The following is a 20,119-nucleotide window of genomic DNA, read 5'->3' on the forward strand; positions in this document are numbered from 1 at the left end:
CGGGCGTCTGAGCGACACCACATAAAGGGCTTTAAAAAAATGCCACAGTCGGGCATCTGAGCGACACCACATAAAGGGCTTTAAAAGAAATGCCACAGTCGAGCGTCTGAGCGACACCACAAAAAGGGCTTTAAAAGAAATGCCACAGTCGGGCGTCTGAGCGACACCACATAAAGGGCTTTGAAAGAAATAATCATAATGAATATCCCGGAGGTAGAACCATCCCAGAGATACTCGATAATAACAATAATATCACGGGTTAGTCAACAATAATAATAATCATAGTTATCACAAGTCACAAGTAGTAATTCCATTTCTGTTTAACGGTTTCACCTCCGAAGACCGACACTAAGACCGACACTTGACCCATCCCAGACTGTAATCCTTAACCATGGACATGGCTATTCGAATAGGTTTATTCTCTGCAGAGGGTGTACTCTTTACCCACGAGTAACGGATTTCTTTAGTCCATCGGGACTAATTCCGTCTACGGTCTTTTTGTTGAAAACACACCTAACTTGTACACACCAGCTTATCACACACGTGTCTGGAATCACCCACGACACCTGTTAAGCAAACTCTAAGTGGGGAGGCTACAACCTCGCGTAGCATGGGATCAAATTTATATCGCGCACTCTAAGGGGTGGCCTCCCCTCTCGGTCCCAACCGGAAACACCCATGCTCCCGGACCAGGTGGCCTGCCTACCAGTTACAACCAGTATCTTCCACCATGGCCTCTCTGTACGGTGTGTGCTAGAAAGAGGTTGACAACTTACTGAACCGTACTCTACTTGCTGTAGAGACGAGTGGTAGTACGAAACAAGTATGGGGGTTACTGGCACAAGACTCGATCTACGGTCGACTCAGGAGGTTCAAGTATTCCCTGCATGATTAGTATAACAAATATGTTTCATCAAACAGAGTCACCATTCATATCACCTTACTATGCCATACTAGACAGAACCGTGCCGACGGAGACCGGCGACAAACTCATACCTACCCAAGGCAGAGGTTTTCCCGGGTTCCTGCCGGTATGCATGTAAAGCTCATGAGGGTGATTATCATCACAGGTGTGTCCATTACCAACAGCATGGAAATCAGTAACATGCACCCATGCATATGATCATATCACATGAAATAACAAGTCCTTCGAAATGCGGTGGAGTTCTAAATGCATCAATGATCACTCCAAAATTATTATGCCGGGGTTCAGAATGCTTGCCTTCAATGTGTGGAAAGGCAAGGTGCTCTCCAAACTTTTGAAAGTTTCTTCTCTCTCCCAAAATCCTATTTAAAAATATATTTGAATTAACACACATTTCAAAAACAGAACCAAAAAGTTGTTTGAAAATTTTTCAAATAAATCTTAAAATAAACTAGACCAAATTTGAGGAAGGTAGGAAAAAGAATCAACTCAGTTGGACTTATATTTAAAAAGTTATAGCCAGTCAAAGATTTGGTCAAATCTGTTATTTAAAATAAAGCAGAAAAGAAAATGGTTCAGATAGAAATACGCCTTCGGTACAGAGGAGGCGTACTTGAGGCTTTACGCTTCCACTTAACCACGCGGACGGTGCGGGGTGTCACTGACAGTGGGCCTGCCTGGCCCACTGGTCAGGTTTGACCAGTCACCGCGCGTCGTCTCCCTCCTTTGCCCGAGCGGAGCGGGGCTCCGGCGATCGTCGCCGGCGTTTGGCTGCTCCTCGCGGGCCCCCGAGGGTGGGGATGGATCCGCAAGGTTGAGGCGGTCCTCCCGGTAGTCGCTGGGTCGGCGGGGATGGCGTGAGCTGTCGGCGGCGAGCTCCTCGGCGGAGGGAAGCTTCGGGAAAAAGTGGTTTCGGGGCAGCGGTGGTTCTCGATCGAAATGGAGTAGGGGAAGTGTTCGGGGGAGGCAGAGAAGGCTTCTGGTGAAGAGATTGGAGAGGGGGAAGCTCTGGTTGCGCCGAACGGAGCCGGGAGGCGGCGGTGGCCGAACTGACCGGAGAGGTTGACGAAGACCTACTCCCCTCCAATTGGTGGCGATGGGGGCGCTAGTGAGACGGCGTGAGGCTACCTGAGGGCTCGGAGACGCTCGGGGCTTCCTTAAATAGGTGATGGAGGTCGGTTCCGCGGCGGCCGGATAAGCTCTCCGGCGAACCGCCTCGCTGTAGCTTGCAGGGCAACGTGGCGCGACTAGGGATGACGGCAAGAGCTAGTGGACGAGAGGGCACTGCTCCAGGGGCCAGGTGGCGAGCCGGGGTGGCTTGGGCGGCGCTGCACGGTGCAGGGCTGTCGGGCGGCGGCGGCGGCTAGTGTTTGGCCTGCCGGGCGCGGCGGGGCTGCTTGGCATGTTGCTTGAGAAGGGGAGTGCGTGGCGAGGTGCTTCAGAGCGAGCCAAAGTCGTGGGGCCAGCGTGTCGGCTCGGGCGCGCGGCTGCAATACGCGCGCTCTGGGCGCGTCCAGTGCACGCACACCAGGTGTTCGACACAATGCCGAGGCAAGCTACAGGTCGCAGGTGAGGATGGGATTTACCAGATCGAGGTTAGGAGCAACGGGGAGTCTAGTGGACATGCAGGTTTGATCAGAGGTGCAAGTTCACAGTGCGATGCCACACTCATGCCAGAACTGGTCATGCTCTCCAGGTGTTTGGCAAAATGCCACATGCACTTAGGCAGGTCTTGGGGTGGCCAAAAACTCCAGATGGGGGTCTCTTTAGATGCAAAAGAGAGTGGTGAGGTTAGTTGGACAAAAGGGGAAACTTGCTAGTGCAAGTTTTACAAAACTACATTTCTGGACAGGAAATAAATAGCATTATTTCATGAACCAAAAATGATCTGAAAGGTGCATGCTCCTGGACTTAAGGGTTTAACATGGGGGACTACAAGTAGGAGAAATAATTAAGGGTATAGGAGCAAATAAAATGGTGGTTGCTGTACAAATCCTCAAGTTGGTCCAGAATGGAAATGAGGTTGATTCACTCAATAATTTCAAAGAACAACCTTGGATTTTTGCACAAAGTGGAATAACAGGCTCCTACTGACCTCCCTTAATTTTGGTAGAAGTTTTAAATGAATATTTAAATAGGTTGTAGTGAAAAATGCACTCTGGACCAGAGAAGAAAAATTGAGAGTAGGGCTCAAAATATTTAGTGAATGAAATATATTTTTGCATAAAAGTGATTTAAAAACATCACATGATATCTCCAAATTTTTGTGGGAATTTTAAGTGAATCTATCAAATGTTTGTAGTCCAAATATCGCCATTTAACCTAGAAAACCCTTTTAAAGATCAAGCAACTTAATTATTTAATTAGTTACACCGATAACAACAAAGTTTTTCTTGAGAGGTTAAACAAGTCCAACAACATTTTTGAAAAGTTTTCTTTTTGGGAAAAACTCATCATAACAGGGAAGGAAATGATTTAAACAAAAAATCAAAATGGAGCTCAAAAATTCAAAGTTTTAAATCCTGGCAAAATTTTATTCCCTTAAAACAAGGCCAAAATTTTTGGGGTGTCACAACAGTATGACAGTGTCCTTAAGTAAGTAGCATCACATCACATCAACACTGCCACTAGATTGACATGCAGAAAAATAGCATTAGTATTACTGTCATGAGAGTAGCACATGTTCAGTAAATGTGCAATCAAATTTGTGCAGTTCCACTGGGATGAAGCAATGTTAGCGGTGTGAGATTTAAGTGTAACTGCAAAAACACAATTCATGGGAAATAAAGCAAGACGAAAGTACTTCATAAAATGGTGGTGGCATTGCTTCAATTTATCGACGGCACTAGACCATTACCTATTAGTGACATTAGGTGGCATTGCTTAACGCTTCATGTGATTTTACATTAACGGTAGCGATATGGGCGTAGGGACAGTAGGGGCATAAAGTGGTGAGGCAGATGTGGTTGCCGAGAGCGGCAAACACTCAGGCAGCATGTCTGCATTTGTCCCATTTTTTATCTCCTCGGTGACATTTTCCTATGTGAGCACATGAAATCTAGACCCGCTCATTCTCATTCGCGTTGTCCCCCAACACCTGTCACTTTCTTTCCTTTTTCAACCAAGAGATAGGTCCACTTCCCCCCACCCTTCTCCATCCACCATGCTTTCTTCATCTTTTCAACTAAGAGACCGGTTGGGTAGCCAGTATCTACTACTTTCCCCCATTTCTTCTTAGAACCAAGTCCTAGATTCATGCTATATCTTTCCCACTTTCTTCCCTGTTTGAACCAACTCTTAGAGTCAACTGTATGAACTAGCTTTACCTCTAATAATAGTAAAAGTCTAGGTGGCTTTGGAACAGCGGACAGAATAAGAAAAATATCCACACGAAGCCAAGTGGGGAGCTGGGGCAGTGGAGCAAGGCAGGTTTCGAAGGAATATATACCTGAGGGTCGTCGGCATGTGGCAAAGACGGCGTCGGGAGGCCGCATCTTGGCCACAATACCGCAAGGAGGAAGAAGGGGTCGGAGGCCCTCCAGAGCCGGCACTCTCTCGGAGAGAATGGCACGGCCGCCAATCGGGACGCGGACAGCCGTTGATCTACTCCCTCGCCGCCGACGATAGTGTGAACGATGCACCTACACCCCTGCCTCGGTCGAGGTTGTCCGTCCGGATTTGTGACCAGCCGTGAGCTGAGAGAGAGTGTGGCCACCAATGTCTTGCTTAGATCTATAGAGCATGAGAGAGTGAACGAGAGGAACCCTAGTAAAGCAAGCGCTAACGCTCCTGCTTATATATATATAGTGGAGTGATTTTGTTGTACCAGCTTCAAAAAATGAGCTCTTACGTGTACCCGCGAGTGGGTGTGAGAGACCTATTGTGTGCGTGCACCGCTTCTCTTCTGAGAGTAAAATATACTATGCCCAAAGAACGTTCGCCACAAGAGTAATAGTATAAGTGTGTGACGTGTGAGCTAAAATAAAATGTGCGTGACGTATTTTGTTTTTTAGAAGTTCTGAGGGTAGGGTGTGAAGAGCACATATGTGTGTGACGTCTACCTACAGATAGACGGTGGGTGTGAGAGGACTCGGGAGGGTGCGTGTGCGTGAGAGAGAGGGGGGCACATATCAATGCAATGCATGTGTCCGTAAATCATAATCCGACAAACGTTCACCACACGCGTTTTCCTAACGAACGCCGTAAGAACCGTTAGATCGGCATCCAACAGTGTCAGTTTTTCCATTATTTGTATTTTAGTTTATGTTTTACAATGCACAACCCCATGAATCTTTAACATTTTTATAAAACTAATTGATTTTGAATATGATGAACTATAAGAACTAAACGAACATCTACATCATGCATATATGACTAAAAGCTTTACATGCTATAGTGTGTATTTATTCATAATTTGGTTTCGAAATCTCATGCGTTCAATGCATGTGTACCTTACTACTTTTGAGTAGAGTAGCAAATTTCACACGGCCCCGGGTATATCAAAATGCAGGGCCCATGCATCATTGCCTTTCGGTCAAACCTACGTCCACAATTATTTTTTGTACGTACTATAACTCCACTGCTCCCCGAACCCAAAATGCTACCTCGTTCCCCTAAAACCAAGCGGCCAACACATATTTAAGGCGTCGAATCGAACTCAATCCCTCTCCCGTTTACTACGATGTGGCCCCGCATGCCCTAGTAGTACTCCTACAAACAATACCGCCGCACGCATCATCGGTTTTCTTCAAGAGGACACGGAAGAAGCCGATTTGTAGTGGAGGCGCTTTCAAAAAAAAAGATCTGTAGTGGAGACCCCTACCCTAGGGTGCCCTAGGTAGCTGCCGCATGCATCATTGGTTTTCTCTTTTCTTTGTGCTCTTGCGCCCTAGAGTGAAATGATGGTTGCTTCATCCGTCCAGCTTAATGCGAGAAAGGTGGGGCTTTGTGATTTGACCCCTCATCGCTCATTTTCTACTACTGCGGCGCTACGACCGGGGTGCCTCCAATTCCAACCCCTGCTCCGAACTGTAATTTGGTGCATCGCACATGGAACAAGACGGTGGACGAGCCACTTGTCGGCCAAAGAGGTCCTGTTAAGTGTGTCGCCATTTCGTGTGCGGACTGACCCTGCTTGAGTCGCTACGCCAACACAACAGATGCAGCCTACCACTTGGTTTTGCTCCTTGGTGAATCCTGACTATATTGATCTAAAAAGATACATATTGAACTACCCTCTCCGTCTCGTTCTTTAGACGTCTTGGTTTATAGGGCGTGCACTTAGTTCTAGGTCATATTTGACTAACTAAATCTGAATTACTATGTCACAAAAAGTATATCATTGGATTATTAAGAGGATGTAGTTTCTAAACATATACTGTTCATCACATATATAGCCAGTGAAATTCTCAACCTAGAACGACGTGCATGCCATGTAAACCGATACAGAGGAAGTATAGTAGTAAAAATGAGGTGATTTACCGAGCGATTGGCGGGGGAGCATGTCCTGTCATGCGGTCCCACGTGTCATGATGTACCAAGGCGATGCGCGTGTCCCTCTTGAGGAAGAAGCATTACTACGTGGTTTGAGATGATGGCGAACCAAAGTGTGAAATAATGGTTGCTTTGTCAATCTGGGAAGGTGCGGCATTGTGATTTGACGTCTCATTGCTCATTACTACTACTACTGGGGTGGTACGACTGGGGTGCATCCCCCTGCTGTTCTGCACTGTTATTTGGTGCTTGACATGTCGACCCGGTTGCTATATGCCCCACATGTCAGCGACAGGAAGTAAAGAATTCATGAAAGCGAGCATCGACGGAGGAGTACAAGACATGGCTTGGGTTTTTGCTGCTTCGCGTGATCCATCAATACAAACACAGACTAAAAAAGGCGAGGGCGGGTCTTTTCCCGTGCGGCAGGCAGGTGAGTTTGGCATAGTCTGTTCGAGGAAAGGAGGCAGGAAGGGAAACAAGCAAATAAAGGTTGAGCGACTTAGTTTTGGGAAAATCTGATTTTATAGAGTACGTTCCCACTAGGGTTTATAGGGCTCATCTAAAAAACATTCGTGTTTCCGTTTTATAAGTCTCAATTCAACTAGTAGTGGTAGTACCATCACATATTGGATTTTGAGGTGCGTTAGATCACCCGATGCAAGCAGTGTCCAGAGAAAACTCACCAATGCATGTAGAGGTTCATGGAAATTTAGTGGTCATTCATGCATTCGTTCTAATTAATGCCTCGGTATACATAACTTATTGAGAAAAATGAGCATACTAATTACTTGTGCAAACTAGGAGTAAATTAATTCGACCACTCGCTGTCTACCTTGGTTGGAGAGATTTTGAAATTGAGCCATAAACTAGAAAGGAGGGAGTAGTAACTTTTGTCTCGATTACTATTTGTGGCCTTGTATAGATGCAAAATGTTTTTTATAGTGGCCTTGTATAAGTAAATGGAGGGAGTACTAAAGAACATATATATTCCAAACAATATGATAATCTCTCTAACCAAGGTAGTAGGAACGAGGAGTAAACGGAGTGAGTAGTAAAATTTTCTCCTTGTCCTATGAGCCACCGTGCGCGTGGGCGAGGGAGCGGGCGTAAGGCGTACAGTACTACTTCTAGTAAGCAAGCTTCACCTCATCCTGCGAGCCAGCGTGCTCATTGACGGGGGAGACGGCATAATAAGCAAGCTTCTCCTCGTTCTGCGAGTTGACAGGACACATCAGAAGTACTCCAGAGTATAGAGCCTTGCCTCTAAGGTAGGCCCCACATGGTTTGCCTCTTTTTTAACATAACGCGTCAGGTCACAATTTGTTGGTTCACCCGTGGTAGACGGTCCTCCCTCCACCATGTGGACAACCAGTACACGGTGAAATTACCACGTGGGCTACCTTTTCATACAGAAATGAGCTCTGCCGTGTACCCGCACGGGTGTTGGTGGGAAAGAGACGGGAGTACATGCGCTGTGCGTGCACCTCTTCTTTGTGTGCACGTCCCCCACCTACGTGGTTGTGTGTGAGAGATACAAACCTAGACAAATGGCTTGTGCGGAATAACTACTCTTCGTAAGCCATTGTAAGAGTGGACAAAATGGTGAAGGAGGAGATAGGGGAGTGGCGGAGGTGTGCGATTCTTGGCCGTCATTTGGCCTCATTTAAATAAGAGATTAAATAGACGGCGGAAGGGAGGAGCTTGGCTGCCGTTGCGTTTAATGTCGGCCCGATCATGAACGGACGTGTGTCCGGAGTGGGTTTCTCGGCTTCCACACTGGCGGATTTCATGGAGGCCTTTGAATGTGGCAAGGAGGCATGTTCAGTTGGGCGTGCAATGAGTGGCGCCCTCGACTCTGACGTAGGACACCGCGCTGTTCTTCCACTAAAGTGTGGCCTCTTTGGGTACATGGCCTGCATGTCGGTGACCCAATGCAGGCAACACACAACAGAGGAACCTTTGGTGGGCCAGGGCGGTCAGAAGCGGGCATTTCATAAACCTATGATTGTTCATTGAGTGTAACGTCATCCTTTTCATGTAGATAAGCCTACTATGTTGATAGCCCGTTCGATACGTTGTGATTCATAAAGACCGCTGTAAACATCAATGTTCTGCTTATCACAGATAAGATTGATTAATACCCATAACAATCCATGTCCTTAACAAAGGGTGGATACACGTATAGGTTGAGCATGTGTCTTGCGTTGTGTGTTGTGTGCATGCAGGTGTGCGAGTGTTGCGTGCGTGCAAGGGTACGTTTCAGTGTTGCATGCATGTGCGCGTACGTGTGTGTGTTCGGGAGTGCATGTGTACGTGTTAGTGTTGCACGCCTGCATGCATGCGTGTGTTGGTTATGTATACATGTCACTGTTGCACGCCTTCATGCATGCGTGTCTTGCGTGCATCCATGTGTACGTGGAGGATGAGGCTACACGTCACTCGACTGACTTTTTCATCTCTGTTCATTAGATTTTTCAGCCGTTGGATAGGAAATCAAGGGCCTGCAGTTTATCATCAAACTCCACCACCCTGAGCCACCAGCCACCATCGGCCGAACCGCCGCCCGCGGCAGGCCCGCACCAGGACGCCGCCCCGCCCGCCCCGAAACCACTCCCCATCGTCGGTCCGCTCCCGCACCGGCCATCCCTCTAGGCCCCCCTCCCATGCCGAGCTTTTTCTCCGCCGATCCCCACCCCACCGCCCAATCAACGCACCCCCACCATCGGCGACTGCCAACCAGAGGTCTCACGACTTCGAGTACCCACCGACCACTAATTTATTACCATTTCTGTGCTTCATATACGCACTGACGAGTGGGCCCTATGGTAATGTGCGCTACTGCATGTGGACTGTTTGACTGGTCAATTGATCGTTTCATCAACAAATTACGGAGTTGTATGGTGAGACAGTGACCATATGATCACCCTAAAATGTATTTTACTAACACAATACAGACTCAAACTACCATTTCTTTCTTTCATATACAGGCTGACAGGTGGGCCCCATGGTTACGCACCCCGAAGGTGCAACACTAGTTGCGCTACGTGGAACGTTTGACTGGTCAATTGATTGCGTCATCAACAAAATACAGAGTTTTACGGGTGAGCCAGTGACCGTATAATCATGACATGTATTTTTTTAACATGTCACAGACGCAAGGGCTCATATGTACGCGCAAGCACTCACTGCTATAAGCGCACACACGCACACCCTACCCCTATGAGCACCTTCGAGAGAGTGAGCCATCATATGATCTTGAGATTTTATTAAGTTACCATAGGTGCCTCGTAGTCGAGTGGAACGTCTCCTCCCACTTAACGCACATCACCGAAAAATACTAAAATTAACCCAGGATAAATGCGAGCACCGGGACTTTAACCCTGATGGGCTCAAGAAACCACTGTCCTCCTAACCATCCAACCACATGTTGGTTAGCACGGAAAAATGTATGTGGTGACCGTGATGAGCTTATTCTAAAGTCCAGTTACTATATCGTGCTTTCGCTTCAAATACAATGACCGTAAGTGTCGTCAACAAAACACGAAGCAAGCATCAAATGCAAAGTCCGTCAGTGTCATCAAGAAAATACGGAGACGTATTGTGAGCTAGATACCGTATGATCACCACTAGAATGTATACGGTGACCGTAATGAGCACATTCTGAACTCTAGTGACTGTATAGTGCTTTAGCTTGAAATACAGTGACCGTCATGCATGAATGTGTCGTGGGCATGCATACTTTTAGAGGGCCGAGAGATAGTTTGTGTGCGTATGTGAAAGTGGTGTAGAAAGAGGGGATGTCCGATGGAGACAAGGAGAGATACGCCCTTCGTTTTATCTTTCCCGTGACTAATATTTTAGGAGAATATATAAACATTCACAATGCAGAACAAATATTTTTGGATGCACCATGCAATTAACTTTCATGTATAACATTGTACTATTGTATATGCTTATTTTATTAGTGGCCGATTGCGTGTGTGGTGTGGTGGGCACATCATTTCTAGTTGTGGTGGGTCAACATGAGGACTCACGGGTCGGTTCCATCTTACGCCACATAGGTTGGATCGAGACGCGTTATACGAAGACCCATGTGGAGGAGTCGGCGTACAACACGAACCTAGCTACCAGAGTCGAGGAGGACTCTATCCCCACTGGTGATAAGCCGACTATATATGATTTGTAACCCTAGGCCCCCAGTATGTTATAGAAGCTTGGGGGCTAGTTCGTCGATAGTATACACACACGCACAATGCCCGGTATTCACGTGTACTTTGTACACACCCCTATCACTAATATACAGTATCAGGAGTAGGCTTTTACGTCAACTGCAAGGGTTCGAACTAGGGTAAAACTTTGCCTCGTATTACTATCCAGCCTAACAGTCAGGGATATCCTACCGAATGATATGATGGAATCATATCTGCCAACTACTAAGAGAGAGGTGTGTCTGGGGGGGCAATGTGTGCGAGAGAGGCCTAAAGATAATGTGCGTGCGGGAGACACGTAGGCACATCTATATATATGTGCGTATAGAGGGCTAGTAGAGATCGTGCGTGTGTATATATGCATGTGAGAGAAATAGTGTTTTCCAACTGAGATTAGTGAAAAGAGTGGTACATAGTAGTCAGAAAGAGAGAGAGAGAGAGAGAGAGCATGTGCGTGAGACTCCCAGACACCCCGAGACAGATTGTGAGCATGTGTGAAAGAGAAATGTCGATGCATATAAATTGTGTGCACTTATGCGGTAGATAGAGAGATATGTAGCGCGTTTGTGAGAACGAGCCGAGGCATAGTGCATCTACGTGTAAAAGGCGGTTCTACGCATTAAATTAAAATATAAATAGCATTATTATTTTCGGATGAGATGAGGAATTTTGCAAATTGCGTATGGACGAAAATCGGTCTATTAGACACCCATATTCTATTGAATTCTAGCATGTGCATGTGTTTATTTCATATTATCGATCCATAGAGTGAGAGCGGTTTGAAATATAGGCAATGGATGCTTTTGCAATTCATATATAAACATTAATTAGTGCACTCCATGTTGTTAGTGTCAACCACTTTATACATTTGTCACTTGCATGGATACATTCCACATGCTAGCTACAAAATAGAATACATGTCGAATTCAACATAAAGAGGGTTCCAAGATTCGAATTCATAGGAAGTGCATTCATCTATTTGAACCCGAGATAATGGCATTTGTAAATCAGATGTAAAGGGGGCATCAATCTTTGTTGTGTGTTTGAACATGCTATATATATTCATACGCATGTCTAACTTTTTTTGCAACCAAGGAGATTATATCTGGAACCATGCATGAACTGAGGTAAGTTGCATATTTTTTAATATATACTTGTGTACAATGTATATTCAAATGTACCACCTCCATTCCAAAATAATCGTAGCTTTAGGATTTTCAAGAGTAAAGATTTGTGAAGTTTGACAAATCCTGAATTTTCAATTCAAGAGAACCGAAAACGTTAATGCTTCTGCTCACAAATATTGAACCAAGCGCCAAATAGGCCTCTGGTCACCCGAAACCGCGTGAGACTGATGTTTGGTGGTAGGAAATTACTGTCCTGACTCTGGCCCATGTAGCCTATCGGCCTGATGTCCAAAGGTCTAAATTGGCGTAGGTTTGTAACTTCACCAAGATGCCAGTCACAACCGCCTCCCAGAGGCATTCATACGCCGTGGGCGCCTAAACACCCATGTGCTCGGCCAAAGTCTATCCCGCCCACATTTGGGACACCTGAGATTACTGTCCTACCCCCAACCCGCAATATGTCCAAAATTTTAGATGGGGGCAAAGTTTGTAACTTTCCCCAAATTTCAAACAAGTGTCACATCCCTGGTCCTGTTATGCACTAGGCTAGACCTCATGTGAGCATCATGTTTTAATTCAAATGAAATTTGAATTGAGGGATTTTTTTAAAGCCTCAGAAACCTTCTAAAAATGATCAACATTAAAATCTTCTCAAAGAAGTCCAAGAAAATGTTCCTCTTAGTCTCTGAAAATATTGCAAAGAGGTAAAACTCAAAACAATATTTTTGGTATCTCAGAGTTAATTAGTTTGGGCCTTTGAATTAAATAAATAACTATTTGCATTGGATATATATTTGACATATAAATAATATATGTCCAATAATGCTGGAACATTTTATGTGGTTTGGTATATTTTAACTCTAGCCACATAACTATTTTCAGGATTTTAAAAATGGTTTAGTATTTTACTAAACTAAAACAACACAGAACAAAATAGATAAATAAAAACAGAAATAGAAAGAGAGAGAAGGACTACCTGGCGCTCACCGGGTAGCCCACCTGGCCCAGCAGCACGGCCCAGCCCATCTCCACTTCCCCCCCTGTCGCCTTCCTCCTCGCGCCAGTAGGCACAGGCGCGTGGCCGACGCACGCCGGCGCACGCCCCGGCCACCTCCTGCTTGCCGCTCCACCTCGACACCCCGGACGCCTCCATGCGTGCCACGCCACCCCCCTGGAACTCCCTCACCCTCCCGAACTCTCCCCCCCTCCTTTGCTTCCTCTCTCCCTCACTCGCCCAAACGGAGCCGCCGCCACCGACGAGCTCCCTCGCGGCCACCGCCACCCGCTAGCCTCGCCGATGCGCTCAAAGGCTCCGCCTCGACCCCCTCTTCCTCCCCACCGATCCACGGCCCTCCGGAAGCCCTGGATGCTGCCAGCTTCGCCGTTCCCCTCCTCGGCCACCGTGGATGCCGCTCGTCGATTCGCCGTCTCCGCCACCTCCCCGAGCCCACCGAGCTGCTCGTCGACCTCGCCGTGAGCTCCTCTGCCGAACCCCTCTCTCCCCGTGCTCTATTTCCCTTCGTAGCCGCCGTTACCACCGCGGCCGAGAGCTTCTCGCCGCCGGCCATGGCGTGGCCGTGGCCACAGCCACCGCAGCTCGCTCCCGAGCCCACCGTCGTGCTCACCGCAACCCCAGGAGGCCGCAGCGCCCTTCCGTTTCCTCTCTTGTGCACCGTAGCGCCGTTCCCGCCAACGCCCGAGGTCCGGCAGCCGCTGAGCTCGACGCCGGCGAGGATTACGGCCGCCCTAGCTTCTCCCGTTTGCCCTGTTAGATGCGCGCGAGCCTGGGCATTCCGTAGATGCCCTCCGCCGGCCATTTGGTCGCCGGAGCAAGAAACCCGAAGGCCTCCGCCGCCTCGGCCTCGCCGGCGACTCAACGCCGGCGGGATTGAGTCGTTTGACCAGGGGTTTGACCTCCCCCGGGTCTATGACAGGTGGGCCCCCGCCATCAGGTGATTAGTTTAAGCTAATCACCACCTAATCTAACCCCCTGACACTGACATGTGGGCCCTAGTGCCCCTAATCTTTAATTAAACTAAACTAACCCCCCCTGTCTAACCTGTGTCACTGACGTGTGGCCCCCACACGTCAGGTTTGACTCTGGGCGACCCAGTTGACCTGCCGACCTCAGCCTTACGCCATGCTGACGCAATATTCCTTTTCTGGAATTTAGTTCATTTTATAAATATTCAGGAAATTCCAGAAATTTGTAAAAAACTTCAATAATTCATAGTAATTCAACCATAACTCCAAATTAAATAATTTATATATGAAAAATTATCAGAAAAATTCAAGGAATCCATCTGTACCATTTTCATGCATGTTAGAACAACTTATAGATGCTGTTTAGCACAAATCATATAAATGGCATTTGAATAATCACATATGGAGTTTGAATTTGAATCTTGTATTCAAACCAACTTCATTTAATCTGTTGCTAGTTGCATTAGCTCAAAACACATTCATATTGCCATGTCATAGCATGCATCATTTTGTGCATTGCATTGATTGTGTTCTTCTTTGTTGCCGGTATCTGTTCCCTCCCGGTAGACGATGTTCCCACGTTGTGATCGTTGACACTGATGAAGACTCAATGTTATCTTCAGAAGTGCCAGGCAAGCAAAACCCCCTTGTTCATTCCGATACAATCCTACTCTCTCGCTCTTGCTCTCTTTTAATGCATTAGGACAACAACGATTCAACTGTTACTTGTTGCGGTAGCTGAACCCCTTTATCCTTTGCATGACCTGTCATTGCCACAGTAAATAGATGAAACCCACTAGCATGAGTAGGAGTTGTTTGAGCCCTGTTGTGCCTACTCATTCATGTTTGTTTGTCATGCCTGCTACTGCTTAGAGTTGAGTCAGGTCTGATTCATCGGGGATGAATCAGAGGTGTGTGAACATGTCCTACTGTGTGTGAGCTAAGTGTGTGAACACGATTTGGTAAAGGTAGCGGTGAGAGGCCATGTAGGAGTACATGGTGGGTTGTCTCATTGCAGCCGTCCTCAGGAACTGAGTTCTGTGTTGGTGATCCATGATTCAGCTACTACCATACATTGGGCCCTGAAATATGACCCCGCTCGACTTCTTATTCACCCTTGTCCTCTGTCCAGGAGTTGCAAGTAGTTTCTGGTGTTTGTAGCTTACTGGAGGCCGTGGACAGCGCTGACCGTAGGGGTGGGCTGTGATGCGGTAAGTACGTGGCACGGTGTACCGGATGCCCGTTTGGTGTCTCGGGAACCCTGTTCACATCGTTTGGGGCTATGAGCGAAACTCCGGCCAGATCTCCTCATGGATGGAACCCGAATAGGCAATAAACCTGGACTAGAGACTTAGGTGTTTAGGTAGGTCGTGGTCTACACCCACGTCGGCTTTCGCTTGAAGTCTGCCAGGCACATGTCATGTGCAGACGCTAAGTGGTGGAAACATGTATGAAGAAGTACACCCCTGCAGGGTTAATATCATCTATTCGAATAGCCGTGTCTGCGGTAAAGGACTTCTGGGTTGCTTATATCAGTTCATAGACAAGTGAAAGTGGATACTCTAAAATACGCAAGATAAGCGTGAGTGCTATGGATGGCGTTCTCGTAGGGAGACGGGAGCGGATCCATAGTGGTGTATTGATATGGTGAATATGTGGACTCGTGTGCGCCACCTCAAAAGAGTTGCTTGCAGTCGTAGTTTAGGATAGCCACCGAGTCAAAGCTGGCTTGCTGCAGTTAAACCCCACCATCCCCTTGTTGATAATGATGCATATGTAGTTAGTTCTGATGTAAGTCTTGCTGGGTACATTTGTACTCACGTTTGCATATTTTATGTTTTTTGCAGAGAGACTTCGGTCTCACTAGTAGTTCCACGTGGACTTCGACGTTTAGCTTGTTACCTCAGCTACGGTCTTGTGCCTCGGCAGGATTTGGTAGATAGTCAGGCTTCTCAGCCTTTTTCATTTATAGATGTCTGTACTCAGACATGATAGCTTCCGCTTGTGCTTTGATATGTATGCTCTGAATGTTGCGTCATGAGACCCCTGTTTGTAATATCTCGCTCCTCGGAGCCTATTGATTAAATACTTGAGTTATAGAGTCATGTTGTGATGCCATGTTGTATTTGCACATATCGAGCATATTGTGTGTATGTTATTGAAATGCTTGGTATGTGTGGGATCTGACTATCTAGTTGTTTATTCTTTGTAGCCTCTCTTACCGGGAAATGTCTCCTAGTGTTTCCACTGAGCCATGGTAGCTTGCTACTGCTCCGGAACACTTAGGCTGGCCGACATGTGTCCTTCTTCGTTCCTGTGTCTGTCCCTTCGGGGAAATGTCACGCGATGAATACCAGAGTCCTGTTAGCCCGCTACAGCCCGGTTCACCGGAGTCCTGCTAGTCCAGTGCTACAGCCTGGATTCACTCGCTGATGACCGACACGTTCGATGCTGGGTCATGGATGCCTGTCCCTGTAAGTTTGTGCCACTTTGGGTTTACGACTAGCCATGTCAGCCCGGGCTCCTTATCATATGGATGCTAGCGACACTATCATATATGTGTGCCAAAAAGTGCAAACGGTCCCGGGCAAAGGTAAGGCGACACCCGTGGGAATACCGTGCGTGAGGCCGCAAAGTGATATGAGGTGTTACATGCTAGATCGATGTGGCATTGAGTCAGGGTCCTGACAACAAGCGCGTCCCAAACCAAAACATTGTTCCCCCTTAAGTTCCCCGCCTCCCTCCGTGGGCGCCAAAACGCCCTCTCCACCAGTCGCGAAACCCCAGCCTCCTCCGTCCTCCACCCCATAGCGCCAATCCACCGCTGCCCTCCTCCATCACACCAGAGCCGGTACCCCGACGTCATCGTCCAACGCAACCGCAACCGCAATGCCCTCAAGGACTTAGCAGCTAAAGCCGAGGTAGAGCTGCCTCCACGACACCGACATCGACGTGTGCCGTACCAGAACTACTCTGACCACGCCGTCCTGCGCCTCACTACTGCCGCTCCACTGTCGCAACCGTCCACCGTACCGGAGCTGTTCCCGCTACACCGTCGTTCGCCGTGTCGGATCTGCTTCCCTGCCGCCGACAGACGGCCACCGCACCACACTCAACAACTTGGCCATGGGTTCGTCCAAGGCCGCACCATCCTCGAAAACTTCTCGTTTTAAGCGAACCATAAGAAGATTGTTGGAAACATAGGAGGACACGGCACCGCCAGCAGAAAGATGTACTCCTCTTCCCTTATTCATGCAAACCTTACTTCTCTGCTCACACCGTATTCATCCCACGAAAGAAACTAGTTGAGCGCTTCTTACTGCATCTTCTTCATGATACTAAATGCACAAGGATTCCTCCCTTTACTATTTCACCTTTGCTAGAGGTCAGTAGCCCGCCTGGATTTCAATTCAAGGTCAGTCGAACCGCAATTAAAAGAAGCAGCACCCGCTTAGGCGTGCGGAGCACCTAGTCTGCCTGTTCGCCGGGGAAGCGGCACATCGGTGTCTATCATAGGGGTGTGGGGCGCATGAGCTGCTTGCGCCCGATTTGGAGGTCGGCGGGGCTTGAATGGATTGCCGGGGGTGGTGCCAAGCACGGCAGTGCGGTGAGGTGAAGGGAGGCCGCAGGCAGGGGACTGGGCCGGTGGTCGATGCCGTTCTTTGTACACTAACTGGCTGGAGGTAGATGAAGGCGATCTGCCCGTTCTTTGTACATTGGACGGTGCAGAAAAAATGGACTGGCCTATTTGTTTTCAGTTGAATGTTATTTTCATAGAATCCTGTAGTAATTTAGTGTGCCATGCATGTGGTAGAGCTATCATATGTCTCATATCATTTATTTCTCACCGACCTGCTATCTACTACCTTTACACTATACTAATTGTGCACACAGTTCACCCATACTCACACTATTGTTTTTTATGCATGGGTATTTCAGACTCTGGCACAGTGTTGACGAATGCTGAAAAGAAAAGACAGAAGTCGCTCCAGTGTAATTAGAAGATAAGCACTAAGCTTTTCAATGCTCTAAAGGATGAAGTGTCAGCAGTTGGAGACAGTAAACATAGCTCTGTAGTTGATGATCTCAATTTCCACACACAACCATCCCAGGTGCTTGCTTTAACTTCGCGTTGTCAAATGTGGTTGCATGTTGCATATGGTGTCTAGCTTGTATTGCTTCCAATTTGGTTAAATTGCATCTGCTTACTTTACACATTATACCTCTGATAATGACATGCCTTCCTGTTTTTGATACAAACTACATATGTCTATTAATCATGTTCGTACATCAAACTAATGCTCTTTCGTATCCCTCGTCAATCACTTATGATGAGATAGTAACCCGAGTGGGTTACTATGAGACACCATACTCGTTTAAAGAGTTAAGTGTCATCCTCCCCACATGATTCTCAAGAAACATCAAGGCTAAATGAAGATAGTCAATGTAGCTCTCTAGTTGATGACCGCAATTCCCCCACACCACCATCACAGGTGCTTGCTCTAACTTCGTAGTGTGATATGTGGTTGCATGTTGCATACGGCGTCTAGCTTGTATTGCTTCTAATTAGGGTAAATTGGATATGCTTAGTTTACACATTATACCTATGAATATGACATGCCTTCCTATTTTTGGCACACACTACATCTATGTGTTAACCTTGTTCTTACATGAAACTACCTCTCTTCTGTATCCTGCATCAGTCACTTACGATGAGCCGACACGTGTTTCCTCTAGCCAATGATGATTTTACACGTGGAAAATCCCCATTGGTCGGGGCTGTTAACGGGTTGTCAAATCCAAAACCTGACCCGATAGCTTAACGGCGTTCCGTTACGGTGGATGCCATGTGTCGGTCACCCTTGATGAAAGCACCTCTGTGACACGCAATTTATCGTCATGTAAGTGGACACTTCTGTGATAATAATTTTGGTAATGTCATGGAACACTTCTATGACAGCACAGGTATGACTATCTTGATTCTGTCATAAATTTGTCATGGATGTACGCATGACCGAAAACGTGACCTACTATGACAAACACATATCATCACGGAAGTGTATTTTTTTGTAGTGATAGATTTCACAAATCTCAACAAGGCTTGCCCGGAGGACCCATTTCCCTTGCCACACATCGACCAGATTGTGGACTCCACTTTAGGTTGGGATTTTCTCTCCTTTCTGGATGCATACTCTGGCTATCATCAGATCTTCATGTCCAAGGAAGACGAAGAGAAGACCTCGTTCATCACCCCATGCGGTATGTACTGCTTTGTACGCATGCCTTTTGGGTTAAAGAGTATCAGGTCCACTTTGGCAAGAGTAGTCCAGATTGGTTTCGAACCATAGTTGCACAGAAACATTGAGGCTTATATGGATGATATTGTGGTCAAGACCAAGCACAGATCAACCCTCATCCAGGATTAGGAGGATGATATTGTGGATGATATTTGCTAATCTGCGCAAGATCAACTTGAAGTTGAATCCATAGAAGTGTGTGTTTGGTGTTCCCTCTGGCAAGCTACTTAGGTTTTTCGTGCCCTATCATGGGATCGAAGCCAACCCCGACAAGATCAAGGATATCGAGCAGATCCAGGCACCTAGGACAGTCAAGGATGTGAGGCGTCTGACAGGGTGTGTTGCCGCACTCAGATTCATCTCCAAGTCTACCGAGCGCGCCCTACCGTTCTTAATTTTTTTTGAAAAAGGCAGGGCCCATGAAGTGAACCCCGGAAGCAGACATAGCTTTACAAGATTTGACGACCTACTTCTCCTCTGTGCCCACTTTAGTTTCCCCTAAACCACAAGAGCCATTGCTGCTGTACTTAGCGGCAACTAATCAAGTGGTTAGTGCAGCCCTAGTGGCACAACAGGAAGTAGAGGAAACAGAGAGTGAGCAAAGCTTGGCAGGACCGTTTAAGGATCAGGGCAAACAAGAGCACGACAATAGGGGCAATCCCAAGGACGCGGCAAGGAAGAAAGTGGTGCAGCGCCCAGTGTACTTCATCAGTTCCCTGTTTGCTAGATCGAGGTACTCTGGTGTGCAAAAGTTCATTTTTGGCCTCATCATGGCGTCAAGGAAACTGTGCCAGTACATCCAAGCCCATGAGATCACGGTTGTCACCCGCTTTCCATTGCAAAGGATACTCTGAAACACTGAGGCTACCAGCAAAATAGTGGAGTGGGCTTTGGAGTTATCCAGCTTTGGCCTAAAGTTTGAAAGCACATCAACAATTAAGAGGAGGGCATTGGCAGAGTTTACTGCAGAATGGACGCCATCCCCTGATGAATAAGTACTGGAAATGGTTACCACAAGCCAGGAAGCGCCCCAAGAATGGATCATGTATTTAGATGGTGCATTCTCCCTGCAAGGTGCAGGAG

The sequence above is a fragment of the Triticum dicoccoides genome, chromosome 5A (genome assembly GCF_002162155.2).
Source record: "Triticum dicoccoides isolate Atlit2015 ecotype Zavitan chromosome 5A, WEW_v2.0, whole genome shotgun sequence".
Taxonomy (NCBI): Eukaryota; Viridiplantae; Streptophyta; class Magnoliopsida; order Poales; family Poaceae; genus Triticum; species Triticum dicoccoides.